Raw genomic sequence first — 15624 nt, 5'->3', positions numbered from 1 at the left:
ACCCACCATCATCGCTCCTGTCCAGTTTCTTCTGGGGATGATTGATCTCACTGAAATATATTATATAAATATATTGTGTTCCTTAAAAGCAAATATATGAGATCAATTTATTCTCATTAAAATGCATTTTTTTTCTTAAAAGGGATTTGTGATGCTGTTTCCACTTTTCTTGCTCATAAATGTTACAATGTTGTGTTTTTGTGTTAAGCGATGCCAAAGCGTCAGATCATGAAGTTTTGGAAGTGAGCCCTGAACAACATTTGGGATGGCTCTGCACACTCGGTTTTACATTTTTTTTTCAAATTGATGTCAATGCGGTTTGGGCTGAAGTTTGCCTGCACTCAGTAAATGCAGACCTACGTGTCCAGAAGTCATCAGGAGCGCTTCGGAGTATGACAATCACAGCGGAGTGGGCGTACCTAGAAAAGCGGGTGGATTAAATTAAACAACCATTTGGGTTCGGAAGCAGGAAGTCCACGGAAACACTATAGAAAGAGGTGCAGAACCTGGAAGAGCTAGAAAGCTTTCTGTGGGGTTATCGTGTGTAGCTGCTCTATAGAGTCCATAACTCAATACAAAGTGCTGAAAATTTGCATAATACTGACGTCCTCTTTAATATTGGGACTTTATTCTTGCAAAATCACAGCTGTTTTGTCATTTCAGCTGGTTTTATTTAAAGTTCGTACTGTTTTTTTTCTTTTATTCCCATGTTTTGACTTTATTCATATATTATTTTCCATAACCTAATTATTTAAAAAATTACAACTTGTTGTAATCTTGTTTTGTTTGTTTATCAAAATATTATGACTTAAAAATATGTGTTTTTTTTACCTTATTTGATTTTTTTAACATTATTATTTAAACATTATGCTAGTAAAATTACTTTATTTTCCCAGACAATATTATAATGTGTATAATGACAAAATTACTAACTATTCATGCAAAATTCACATTTTTACCGTTGTTGATTATTAGGTTTTATTTTTCTTTAAAAATTATAATTATTAGTGTGCTGCAGGCCAACCGTTGTGGGCTGTCAATGGCCCCCAGGCCACCCTTTAGATACAGTGAAACCTTGTTTTTCCTGATTGATGTGTTCCAAAATGTCAAAAAAAATGTTAAACACTTGAAAACTGAAGCAAATTTTTCCATAACGAATAATGTAAATCCCATTAATCTGTTCGGGACAAAAAAATAACACATTTTATATTTATTAAGGTATTCAGATATGTTTTTAAAAACAGATTGCAACCATTTTTTTGTCCTACACAGGCGCCGAATGGTTGATATGCTATCTTCTGTATATCCTTAACCATATGAGGTTAGAAGGGCCAGGGGGTGGGGGCTGTAGATGTAACAACCCGCAGCTGGCTTTGCTGGGATGAGCTATCACACTGGCTGCCTGCAGAAAGCTATATTTAGTGGGTGCTAAGTAATAACTAAGTACGGAAAAATGATCCCGCTGCGGCAATGACACAACAAGGTGACAAGCCGATTCAGGGACTTAATTACAATAGGGGCGGACACAAAAAGCCACGGGTGTCAGCTCTGTGCTTTGTGTTTATTCATTGGCGGGGATATGCTGTCATGTTCAGCAAAATCTAAGAATGACCTCGACAAACATGTCTTACAAAACTAATATAATATAATACTAATATAATATATAATATTTGCCAATTGACCCCAGACTTAACCGGTGTGTTTTTTGGTAAGAGGGAGATGTCTTAGTACATTTGGACAGTGTCTGAAGTGATCTGCAAGGCGTTCATATATCACTGGCATGTAGCTAGATAATGAGTAACGCCCACCCACTCTTTAAATCCCCATGTGATCTTCTGGCATTTAAGCCTATTTTTTTCTCCTGTTTTTAAATATTTGATGAGCAGAGTGTTATAGAGCATGGGCATTCCCAGAAATGTGAACAGAGACTGAGGTCTTTGCCATACGAGCTAGTATGTGTTATTTATTATTTGTATTCTTATTATTTATTTATTTATTTTGAGTTGGTCTGAGGTGCTCAAGCATCAACAAAGACATTCACAGACCTGCCAACATTGAAGAAATTTAAAGTTGACTATATACCAGGGGTCTTGAGTTAAAATTTGAGGAAGGTCCGTTTCTACTAATTTTATCATAGCAGAGGTCCGAACCTCATTTTGCCTGAAATTGCACCACACAGGCTAGCTTATACGAATATGGAAGAAAATTGCACGGTATATGCCGGAATTTGTCACACAATTGCTTGTTTTGTTTAGAGTAAAATCTCTGCAGCAATGGCACTCCACAACTCTCCTGTCAGTGAATAGTGTTGGGGTTTTTTTTTTGCTCCAATATCCATACAATCCTGTGTGAAGACTCAATAGCACCTTGCTGTGCTTTAAATGAATGTGTTATGACACTGATAGATTTTTCATACTGGGTTGTAATCAATGTTGTTTTTCACACTCATGCATCAGAGTTGGATGGATACTTCCCCTCCAATGATCCGTGTCAGGTAATCTCACGTCACATCTGCACTTTTGACCAGTGGTACAGTTTCAAAATTGAACATTCACTTTTTAAATGTTCAGTTTCCTCAATCAAGTTTTCTTACTTTTGCAATTAGGTGTTATTGTTCCATTTCCCATTGACTTTAATTGGTCGCGGGTCCGTGAAAAGCCATCATTGGGTCCGTATCCAGATAATAGGAGGAAATAATATGGGGCGTACAGAAAGTGATGGTGGTGGTTCAGAGTTGAATTTTATCTTATACAGCTAACAGTACCCTGTGTTCAGGATTATTGTGCCAGTTGTGAGCTACTTCAAACCTGTAATAAAAGCAAATCAAGTCTGGTGCTTGTGTGTCTCATCAAACCTTATAGTAACATCACTGACACCTAGTGACCAGTGTAGAATACTACATACATATCAGAGCGCCTTTTAATAATTTTTTAAATCATGAATGCCATTTTTTTTTAATTTTGCCATTTTTATGCTTGACAATGCTTAATTTAGGACAAAAATGTGTAAAATGTGTGAATAATAGACTAATCATAGGCTGTGTTCAAAACATCAAAACATCATGAATTATTAATATACTTTTGAAAAACCATGCCAGAGTGAAGTTGAAAATTGTAAGTGCAAAGTGGCGAGGGATTATTTATACTGTATTATTGCTGACATAAGTATACTATATCGGTTGAAATATTTCCTGGAGTCTAAATGATGCAAACATGATTTCATCCTGCTGGGGTCGATACCCTGCCGAAACCTGAACCGCATCCTTGTGAACCTTCTACAGCTCACTACCCACGGTCATCAGTGCAGCTGGCTACATATTCGATGTGACATCTACTTCCATCTCCTGATGAATTTTTGATGTCTCTTCCTCTTGCACTCACACGCAGATGGGGTTTGCACCAACTAAAACTATGCCACTAGAAATTACGGAGCTGCCTTGACAATAACTGATGACCCCCTCTGTTCCGTTTGTTGTAAATAACCCATAAATAGAAAAATACTGATTTGATTTGCTAATCACTGCAGTGTTGTGTTTATGGGAATATTTATGGTCATGGTATAATGTTTATTGTCCAATTATGTTGCTTTGTCAATCAATAAATAGCACGGAATGTCTGCGCTCAGTTTTAGATTGGGTTCAGGATAGGTTTTGCCTGTGTAGACTGCATTTAGAGGTGAAAACAACACGAAAATCAGAGAGCTGTCTATGGGTGAAAACAAGCAATTTTTGAGCATTTCTCAAGCATTTGAGACAGAGTACAATGTCAATCGGAACATTGCACATTGGTCCTAGCCACTACAACCATGTGGAAAGCCCTGAAGAAGAAAGAAACCACTGAAGTAGAGTAGCAACCAAGTTAGTTGGTAGTAGTAGTAGTAGTAGTAATAGTAGTAGTAACCAAGGGCAACAACATTGTGAGAGCTTTAAAGAAAAACTCTGCAGAACTATCTGCTGTTCATAGAAGACTTCTTGAATGTAAGTTTCATGTGTAGACCAGAAGATGCAAACCGCTCATGCCAAAAAATAGGAGGACAAGACTGGAATTTACCAAAAAGTACAGAGATGCTGAGATGAACCTCAAATATTCACTAGTCCATAAAACCTTTGTCTAAGATGTGACGAACAGTCCTTTTCAGCTCTTTCTTCAAAGCTTTTTCATCATATCTGTCATTACTTTCTGATGTTTTGCTAAATGTGGTGAATTTCAACTTTCTTATTCAGCAATTCTTTGTATTCTATTTCTGTCGTATTGTATTGCGAGTGCTTGACTTGCCTCATGTGAGTCGACCATGTAGCAGTACTGTGTATGTTTAAAAGGCGTCCCCTCATTCACTGGCACATTCACTGGCTCTGCTGATGTTAATAACTACGCATCAAGACTAATTAGGTAGGAGCACGGCAAGACTCTTTATTCTTGTACCACATGCTCGTCACATTCTTAGGAGACCCAAGAATGAACCAACTTTTGTCTGCACGTAGCCTTTTGTAGGTGCCAAAGGTTGTACAGTCATCTCTTGCCACTTTGCACCTTCACTTCATCACTGTTTTTCAAAACTATACAATATATTAATATAATTATACTATATATAATTATTAAATCATGCTGTTTCATAGTGAATAGTCAAAACAATGTGCATATTTAATCAAATTGTACATATTGTTTGACTAAATTAAGCTTTTTCAAGCTTAATAATGGCCAAATGAAGTGAAATATAAATAAGACATTCAGAAAATGCTTTGAAAAACATTCTGGGATGTAACATTTTACATTGGTCACTCGGTGTCAGTAATATTACATTGATGATCCTGAGCAGCAAGTACTATAAAATAAAAGTTAATGAACAACAACTAGGAACTTTCCCAATGCTAAAATGTGTGAGTCGATATTATACCTTACATGTTTTATTTTCGAGTATTTTGTCTCCTATGTTGCATCATACAAGTGTAAAGGTGACTATATGTCATTATATATATATCACTATATGTCTCTAGGGTGTGAAACATTGTGTTAAATAGTGTTAAATCCATATTCATAATGTTGTAAGCCTATTTTCCATGTTCCAACTATTAATTAATAACTAAAGTAAATAAAAAACAAGTAAAATATCGTATGATTTGTGTATCAATATTTAGTCTTTCGGACTGCACGGTGCTCGAGTGGTTAGCACGCAGACCTCACAGCCAGGAGACCAGGGTTTAATTCCACCCTCGGGCATCTCCGTGTGGAGTTTGAATGTTCTCCCCGTGCATGTGTGGGTTTTCTCCGGGTACTCCGGTTTCCTCCCACATTCCAAAAACATGCTAGGTTAATTGGCGACTCCAAATTGTCCATAGGTATGAATGTGAGTGTGAATGGTTGTTTGTCTATATGTGCCCTGTGATTGGCTGGCGACAAGTCCATGGTGTACATCGCCTCTCGCTCGAAGACAGCTGGGATAGGCTCCAGCATCCCCCGCGACCCTTGTGAGGAAAAGCGGTAGAAAATGAATGAATGAATGTTTAGTCTTTCCTGCTGCATGTGAAATAAAAGAGGTGATATGAATTCATTCATTAATTCTACTTGTTATTTAATTTAACTCTAGCCGGAGTTGCAGTCAAAAAACGAAAATGGTAGCTTTTCCTCTCTATGGAAGGACGGCAGCGACAGGCACCCATGGAATGAACACAAAATACGTTTACTGTTCATTCCATGGGTCAAAGGACACTTTTACAATACTTGATGCTGTATATTATATTATATTATATTATATTATATTATATTATATTATATTATATTATATTATATTATATTATATTATATTATATTATATTATATTATATTATATTATATTATATTATATGTACGTACATGCAGAAGGGACATCATGATGAATAGTATACCTGTCTAATATTAGGTAACACCCATCTCTGGGTGTTACCTAATATAAGAAGACAACTCTAATAACACCAACTCCCATGTAGATATGCCAACATGGTTTTTATATTAAAAGAAAGAACAATCAATTTTTTCTGTATTTTTACAACAATTTCACCTTTCTCCTTGTCGGCTACATTTTTTCTCATAATATTATTACTTTATTCTTGTAATATTTTGACTTTATTGTTGTATTATTGGAACTTTTTCCCAACCTACTTTCCCAAAACAAAAGTAACCAACAGTTTTGCTTGTTTCTCATATTACCAAATGTCCCTTTTAATGTGTTACATTTTGTCATTTGATACTATATTATATGGTTTGTTATTATTATATTAATATTTAATAATATAACTTTACTCTCTTAATATTTATATTTCTAAAATCAAATGTGTTTTTTCCATTTTTGCTTTTGTTTTTTAAAATGTTGTTTCTAAAAAATTGATTTTTAGAATGAGCTTGGAGCCAATAAAAATACAATTTTGTTGCAGATAACTTTTTGACGCGAGCCGTACATGGCCTGCAGGCCCCACTTTGGACACCTCTGCTTTAATCATATTTTTTTTCCCTGTTTTATTTTCACTTTTTCCATCCTGCAGTGTTATGGTTGCTGATTCAGCTGGCCCTGAATATTAATACTTTAAAATGACAAGGGCTGACCATCAGGCCAATGCTTGCTCTGTCCTTCAGAAGGGAAACTGGTCATGACTCCATTCATATTGCCATTATTCCAACAGGATTTGAGCGATTGCACTTATTGGCCAGGGCAAGGCACTGGCTGCTCCCATTCTCATTGGCCGGGGGGGAAGGGGGTCCTCGCCTCCTACCATTGGCTGGCTGGGTGTGAGTGGGAGGGGTGCTCATCCCATCCTCCTCCCCGTGGCAAATGTAAAGAATCTTGTGCTTGTGATGTGAGTGACTCTGGCTTTTAGTGTGTGCCTCTGAGCATGTTTGAGTGTTAGAGGGAGAAAGAGATAAAGAGAGAGAGAAAAGGAACAAGCAACTCTCATTTCTTTCCCCCCTCCCCATCTCCCTGGTCCTTGTCACTCCATCCTTCCTCCCCTCTCCTGGACCACCTGCAAGACCCGCCTCGAGCCGGGACCAACGACCCTCTCTGCCCAGACCGCCCCGGGACCCTTTGACTCTCCCGAATTCTGTCCCACCAACCGCCACTTTTTAAAGAAGGTAAGATTACAGTTCATTTCTAAAAGTACTTCAATGGCCGTACAAGTATTTGAAACTGCTGGTACATCACCTTGTTGTCTTTGCTGGCTGGTCTGCACTTTTTTTCCTGTATGCACATGTCAACTTCTTCCTCCAGCACTTGTGTTGCTTTCATATAAGATGCCAAGAAAGCCTCTTCTTCTATTTCTAATATTATGCTCTTGTCGCACCATCTCTATTCCGTCTTATCGCATCATGTCTTGTAGCTTGTGGGCAAAGGGTTTACAATGTGCTGAGGAAATTAATCTTTATGCAATGAAGTCTTCAGTTTTCAAGGCTGCCTGGAGCACACAGGCAACATTCTGTGTTGTTGTTGCAAAACGAATACACCTCTAATTGATTTGTAAAGCTTCAGTGGTAGTTGGTGAAGGTTATTTATAGATGCTGATGGGCCAGACCCGCATGCTTCACGAGGTCACTTCCTCAAACGATGGGCTCAGAACTGAAGACTGAACATCACATGACTTGCACAAAGTGTAATGACTTTACAAGACATTGACCTGCTTGATTGAATCACGGAGGAGAACTCAGCACGGCCCATAAAGCATTCCTGGCAATTGCATAGGGGAAAAACTGCTTAGTCTTCCATCCGTGCATCCTGTAGTGTACCAGGAACTGTGGAGTGTGTTTGTGAGACACAGATCCCGCCAAAGTGGTTGAGACATCAATAATGCCTGCGTGCACAGTTTTTAAGTCAGTCCATTTGAGAGGTACACCCAGGACCGCCCCTGTCAAGTGTTCAATAGATTCACTAATGGTGACCACGAGACAATACTATATATATACAGTATGTATATGCTTTTTATTAAGCAAATTAAATCAAGCCTTCTGGAGCATTCCTTTCCTATCCTCCTCAGGGTCACGGGTGTGCTGGAGCCTAAAATACAAATTCTACACTGGTCACTAAGTGTCAGTAATGCTACTTTGATTAGACAATAACCACCGGAAGTACTGTCCAGGAGGTGGGGAAGGAGGTGCAAAAACAGGAGGGGGGAAGACGAAAATAAGGAAAACAGGAAAAAGTTCAGCCTGTCATGTTGGACGTGACAAAAACAACATCAACAGTACACAACCAAATATGAATAAAAATGCACAAAAATAAGAAAAAGTAACCTGCAGGTTACGGCTTATCCTAGTCTTCAGTGAAGATAGGCGTTCAGAAACACAAAAGTCCCTCAGCTTTTGTTTTCTTCTGCTCATTTTCTTCACCTTTCCAGCTTTCTTGTGTATGTAATCGCTTGTTCTCTCTTCTGCTCAGTGTCAACACATATGGCGACACATGTTTTGACCAATCACGTGCGACTTTAATAGAAAAAAGATAAGAGAATGACGTCTCCCTCACTTCACAGAGCCAGCTCCTGTTTTTCACTTCAAAGAGTTGGTTATAAGCCGTATCATACTCGGCCGACATATCACCGAGTGCAATTACTTACTATGTGTATACTGCAGAGGTGGTGGAGGTCTGTTTTTACAAGTCTCAGACTTGTCGAAGACAAAACAGGTCGAGTCAAGTCTGAAGTCAAAGTCTTTACAAGTGAAAAGCACTGTTTAGTATTTACCAAATTAAATTAAATTTGAATAATGTAATACTTGTACTCAATGTAATACTACATTTGACAAATACAGTGCAATATATTCTTTTTTTTATTTTACCAGTCTGACAGCATACATAAATACATATAAACACCCTCGCTTGTTCTTGTATCTGATTGGACGTCAATAGATGCATTCATTAAAAAAAATTGTCGTCTTGCTGGAAATGACATAAAATTAGTTGAACACTATGCATAGGGGAGACATTTTATTCAACACGGCCATTGAAAATCATATTTTCAAGTTATCAGATGAAGGAACTGGAGGTAGCTGAGATGAGGATGGTGAGGTTCTCATTGGGAGTGACCAGGATAGATAGAATCAGGAAGTACATCAGAGGGACATTACATGTTAGCGGCCTTAAGGAGATAAAGTCAGAGAGGCCAGACTGAGAATGTCCAGAGGAGAGATAGTGAATATATTGGTAGAAGGATCCTGCGTTTAGAGCTGCCAGGTAGGAGGCATAGAGGAAGACCAAAGAGGAGGTTTATGGATGTAGTGAAGGAGGACATGAGGGTAACTGGTGTGAGAGAGGCAGATGCAAAAGACAGGGTTGGAGGGAGGCGATTGATTTGCTGTGGCGACCCCTGAAGGGAAAAGCCCAAAGAGAAAGAAGAAGAAGAAGACTAAAGTCTTTAATGATATTGATATGACTATAGTGACTCCAAAGTCATCAATATTCCGACTTTAGTCTACACCTCTGGTACACTGGCCATGTTCTTCATTGCTTGGATGCGTTCTCCGCAGTTTCTCCACAGTAAAGGCTGAGTGTGTGCAAACCTATTAGCTGCTGTAATTTAATATGGTGAAGGTGAGGTTTGAAGAAAGAATAGGTGGATCATGGAATTGAGCTGTGTCATTCCCTTGCTGCTTTCATTGCATCCTGGTGGGTCGTGATAGGTGGTCATTAATATGTCAGGCCCTTGACCCCTCTGTGAGTGCTATTTTTACACTTGCTAATACACAGCCTGGGTGGAAACGTTACCAATGGTGAGAAAATATTGCTGCTCTCGAGTTAAGTGTGCTCTTGTGATAAATCAACTGTGCTCAGATTTTCAATGAGGTCAGATTAGTGACTGAATGTGCGTATTTACAGGACGATCCCTTCAGTTCAGGTCAATTTTCTACATGTAGGACAAGATCTAAACCAGTTTATAACCAGTAAGGCCAAAGGAAGAATTACGATAAGCTACAATATACAGTAAATTATAAAATTATAAAGCAAATTATAAAACAATAGTGTAACTTCAGCCTTAAATCGGTTAAATCCAGTGAATATATTTTGCAATATACTGTATTTTTCTCTGGCACATGTGATGTTATTAATTATTCACAGCTCTGCATGAGACTGTTTTTCAAAGCTATTCCGATCTCCAGTATCAAGCAAGTCTGCAGGTTTAAGGAAACCAAATTAAGGACTTTTTAAAGACCCCTTTCAATGCCTTTTTGATTAAAGTTGATACCTCTCATTTATTACTTTTAACACACGCACCCATTATTAAATCACAATAGAAATTGTATTTTGCAAATTATTTTTTAATTACTATTTGCTATTGTATTTCATGATTTTATAGTTGTGCCAATAATAATAATAATAATAATAATAGCAATTCATATTATTATTATATTCAATAATATTGGTTATATAAATATTGTCATTAATAATACAAATATGATAATAATAATGAAGATAATAATGAAGAATTATCATTGTTAATATTATTACATATAATAAGAAGTAGTATTATTAATTTAAAAATAACAGTATATGAAAAAAATATGGCATCCACATAAAAAACGAACACATAATGATACATTTTTTACTGATATTGTCTTGAAATTGTATACACTGACTCATCTAAATTATATGAATCAAAAGTGATGATTCAAGTAAAATAAAATTGTGCGTAGTGTGTGTGTGTGTGTGTGTGTGCATACGTGAATGTGTGTGAGAGAGAGAGAGTGTGAGAGAGGGAGAAAGAAACAGTATGCTTGCTGCTTGAAAACATGTCTGGTGATGTCAGGAGAAAATGTAAGAAATATTAGAAATCTTGGCACTCGCCACTGCCTCTCAGCGTTTTACTTGATTAAAAAGCACCCAGGAGTTTGTAAGCGTGTGGTAGGTGCGAGCGCACACCCTGACAGCTTAACATACTGATTATTCAAGCCTCTTAGGCTAAGCCACAGCACTCGAGTGATAAACGTCAACTCCTTGTCCCCTCTCCCTCTCTCCTTCTCATAGGCATTCTCAATTTCTCTCTCGCTCTCCTTTATTCTCAATTTAAAAGAGTGGAAATCCAGTGACAGCTTGCAGAAGGCAAACCTGTTGTCTGGGAAGCAGAGGGGATCAGTGACACAGTGATTCATACAGTGCTGTGGCTTTATTTAGACATAATCCACCCAGCATTGCTTTCAAATTCTTTTATGAAGCTAAAGAACAGTAGCCAGAGCATGTGTTGTCCAAGACTGTGACCACAGGGAAGTTTAATGCATTAGTACTACTTCTCTGATACCGCCATGTCCTTCTGAATGGATTAAAAAATTCCATTACTACAGACTAGTAGGACACTGCCTCCACACCTGTGTTGTGTGTGCTTTGTGCGCATGAATTTATTATGTCAAATGATGTCAAGTGGTGTCCAAAGTCAAGAAAAACTGTAATTATTGCTCGTATCTTTTGAACAGCTCTCTGTTCATTCCGTTTTGAAGCCCTCTTAGAATGTTGGCGAGGTCTTCAGCCCACTGAGCCACACTGAACAAACAGATTGGCCCCAGCAGGGTATTGAGGTAGGATGTGACAAAGCCACTGATACTGCTGACCTGTACATTCAGTGCATGAAGGATATTTGAATTGTTCATGGTTGTCGGAGAAATAGCTTGGATGAGAGTCAGAGTTTGCAATGATCAATAATATCACTGCTAATTACATCTACAAACAATAATCTAATTAGACTTTAAGTATTTAACCTTGTTATATTGAGTAAAACAGCAAATTCAGTAGACTATAGTGTCACTTGGGAGAGCACAGACTCCAGCAATATGGACACCATCTGAGGTACGGACACAGAATGGAGCTAGACATGTGTGATCATGTCCCACATAGGGATCGTGGATGATCCATTGTCATTATTTCTCTTTGTAGCCAGGTCCTTGTCCTGCTCTGCCACAATTATTAAAAACGTACTTGCTGCATTTGTGTCCTGCTCTCTGCATACCGGGGTCACTGCCACAACACCACCAAGCGAACATGTAACACTGCCTCACCTGCCTCTCCCAACCGCACATCACTGGTGCATATTGTACGGAATGCGATGATAAAGATGATAAATTCAGCAGTAAAATCCTGGGACAAAATAGTAAATTGCCTAAATGGAGTAAAATTAACCTATAACATGTAATGCATTTGTGCATGGGCATAAACGGCATATGGTACATAAAAAACAAAAGGCTTTTAAGTCACCTTGGTGGATATAAATTAATTGCTAATACTGAAAACCTATAATAACTATGGGATGGGTTTCATTTCAATCTGTTTTATACAGAGAGTGACTCATTTAGGTCCAGCATATCAGCTCTTTTTGAATACAAGAGTCAAAAGATACACCGGTAGTCATGTTTAGGTCTTAATGGGACCAATGTGTGCACTGCTAGTTTGGGTGCTATGGAATTGCAATGCAGATAATGCCACAATACCACGATGCCAGGAAGGTTCATGGTTCATCCATCCATCCATTTTCTCGGCTTATCCTCACGAGGGTATGCTAGAGCCTATCCCAGCTGTCTTTGGGCAAGAGGCGGGGTACACCCTGGACTGGTCGCCAGCCAATCACAGGGCACATATAGACAAACAACCATTCACACTTTTGGATTCGCCAATTAACCCAACATGTTTTTGAATGTGGGAGGAAACCGGAGTACCCGGAGAAAATCTACACACACGGGGAGAACATGCAAACTCCACACAGAGATGCCCACACAGAGCGGGGAATCGCATGGTTCATTCCCCGAAAACATGTCTTTCATCTGCAGCCACACATTCTGTAGCTTTCATTTTTCAGTTTTCTTTTAGAACTGGCCCATATATTTGTAATTTATAGATGTTATTCAAGGTTCATGTTTAGGGTGGTACCTCGGTTTTTGTATGCTCCGGAATTGGTTCCAGACCCCTCGTGCTAAGTGAATTTCTGTGAGTAGGATTCCTTTTTTTTTTTTTCCTTATTTTTGTAGTTAGAGCACAGAAAACGTGATATGAACTTTTCAATATGGTTTTTAACAACATTAGAGCCATTTAGTTTAACTCCTAAAGTAACCGTTACACTAATATTGCACAATATAGTAGACATAGTAGTTAAAACCTGCAATAAAAGCCTGTTGTTCGATCAAGTCTGATGCTTGTGGTCTCATGCAACATTACAGTAACATTATTGACACATAGTGGCCAGTGTAGAATGCTGCATATTATCATAATGTCTGAATGCATCTTCTGTATGTCTTATAGCTGTATTTTGATATATTTAGACATTTTTATGCTAAAATTAGTGAAAATATATTATGTTTTTATTAATAATGGGCAGCATGGTTTTATAAGATATTTATGAAAAAACGTAATAGTGTGAAGCTGCAAAATTGGAGTGGAATACTGCATAGGAAATAATCATCACTTATTATGTGTGTGTCGAGTGTGTGGTTTATTTGTTCATAGATCGCACACAGACTGACAAACAACTCTTCTTTCTTTCACTATAATAAGCAATGCGCACTGCGCTGATATGGCGTTAAGGCACGCTGCGTATTTCTGCAGTGTCAGACAGCCTGTGCTTTATTTCAGTATGGCTGCAAAATGACCAACAGTGACACCAAAGAAAGTTACAAGTGGCAGAACTTTGATTAAGAAGATGCAAATGTAGCATTTAGAGGTTAACATGTTGGCCACACATTCAGAAGATTTGAGATCTGAATCTTGCAAGGTGTAATTTAGGAACGGGAATCCCCCTTTATTTACTGTTCTCCCTCCGTTGTTTTGTTGTAGATAACAGAAAGTGTGCTTCCTGTTGATGTGACATATTCCTCTGAGGTAAATTATATATACACTGTATATATATATATATATATATATATAGTATATATTCATTTTTTAGCAGCTCCATAAGCATTCAAATAGCCTTGCCAAGTCAGCAACAGTACAGCCGTGTGTGCTTAAGCAGATGTAACAAAGGTGGTGTGTACTTCAGGGGAAAACACTTTCTCTTCTAGCTACTTCTGGTGTGATGTCAGCGATGGAGAGCTTAAAATCCCATTAGCCAGTTCCCTCCCCTCCATGTGCACAGCCAAATACATTAATCACTAAAAATTTCAAAACGCTACTCTGGGGTTCGTTTAAGGAATCATGTACTACTCAGAGCGATGACTGAACAACTGGATGCATCATAATGATAATATAAACGTCTGAATAAATGATTTGGCCACCTTTGATGTTGTTGTACGTTCCTTTCTACCTGCAGTCTCTTTTTTTCGAAGGAAAGGATAGTTGTTTTTTAGCCACCCATCATTCTACATTATTAATTTACAAGGCTGAAAGTGTGTCAGAGTAGATACTGAAATATTGTGCTGTACTAAACATGAAGTGCAATACTGCTTTTACCCCCTGTATGTGAGTGTTGTACTGTCTCCCCACTGGCATGCAGTGTTAGCAAAAGTATGACTTAATTTGACCTATATTTGTAATAGTACAATTTCAAAGAAAAAGACCAAAAAAATAATATGAATGATGAAATGAAAGCATTCACTTAATAAAGAGTTTTTATCATACTGCTGTCATCTACCAGTAAACAACTATGAAATACGAGCAAGATGTAGTGATTATCAAAAACAGCAACAGAAAACTATATGTAAAACAATGTATTCCGTGGGTAGTTCCGGGTAGGAAGAAGTCTTGGGAAGAAGTGTGTAACAATTGGTAAATATGTCAACATTCAAGCACCCGTGACACAGGAAATATGCCTTTCAATGTTTGGTTTTTGTTCATTTTGGAGAAAATAAGATGTGTTAATATAATTTTCAATGTAAAAAAAATACTCCATACAGTATATACCTTTTCTCCCAACAGGAAACTGTTGGTAAGTGGTAAGATGATTTTAGCAGCATGATATATCATGCACTAAGACGAAACATGATCCTTCCACTAAATCCTTCTTGACATCCTGTAAGATGAAACTGTATGACATCATGGTTTCTGCAGCAATTTCACACACACAAGCATCCTTGTACCAGCACTTCTTCTAGATTTTGCTGGCCTGATGGGGTTAAACTGTTTTTTGGGTGTCATGCCAGTTCTGCAGGAACCCTGGGGATACCCAGGGGATGAATAATAGATGCACGGAAGCTACAGACAAATCCCTATATGTCCCTAATATCCGTGCAAGTGTGTGTGTGTGTCCGTAATGTAAAACGGAAACATCCACAAGTAGGAGGTTCTTAATATTTTCCCTTCTTTGGGATTAAGGGGTTCAAGACTGAGACATCAAAGTGTGTCTCTGCACTGAAGGTGTGAGGATGTCAAATGCTACTTAGTCAAACAGGATATATTCAGCTTCCCCTGAGACACATACAAGCACACACACAATTATTTGTTCACCTTCTAGATCCTAACCACACCACATTCTGGGGATTTTTTTGAGGTAGGTACACTTGTGGTTTTCTTGATTCGAAGACAGGATATTCTTTATCACAAAGGTATCACAAAATGATGACATTGTGCTCCACAGACCAATATAATCCCAGTTTCCAAAAACAGCCCGCAAATTAGTGAAATCCACAAACTACCCAACTTTATTTGTTAACAATTATTATTTATGTTTTAAGGCTGTAAAACTCATTCTAATACACCAAATAC

At 38.0% G+C, this 15624-nt stretch overlaps 1 protein-coding gene across 7 annotated transcripts in view; it reads left to right on the top strand.

Moving 5' to 3' along the window:
- The first annotated feature begins 6830 nt into the window (after positions 1-6830).
- pcbp3 (poly(rC) binding protein 3) overlaps positions 6831-15624 on the top strand; it is a 45656-nt gene continuing 36862 nt past the window's right edge. For all 7 annotated transcript variants that reach the window (XM_078795023.1, XM_058081719.2, XM_058081714.2 and 4 more), the window contains exon 1: positions 6831-7100. The gene's annotated coding sequence lies outside the window, so the exon portion shown is untranslated. The remainder of the gene's footprint in view (positions 7101-15624) is intronic.

The sequence above is a fragment of the Doryrhamphus excisus genome, linkage group LG12 (assembly GCF_037039965.1).
Source record: "Doryrhamphus excisus strain RoL-2023G ecotype Guam linkage group LG12, RoL_Dexc_Guam_v1.1, whole genome shotgun sequence".
In the NCBI taxonomy this organism is placed as follows: domain Eukaryota; kingdom Metazoa; phylum Chordata; class Actinopteri; order Syngnathiformes; family Syngnathidae; genus Doryrhamphus; species Doryrhamphus excisus.
This window is presented reverse-complemented; position numbering and strand designations above follow the sequence as displayed.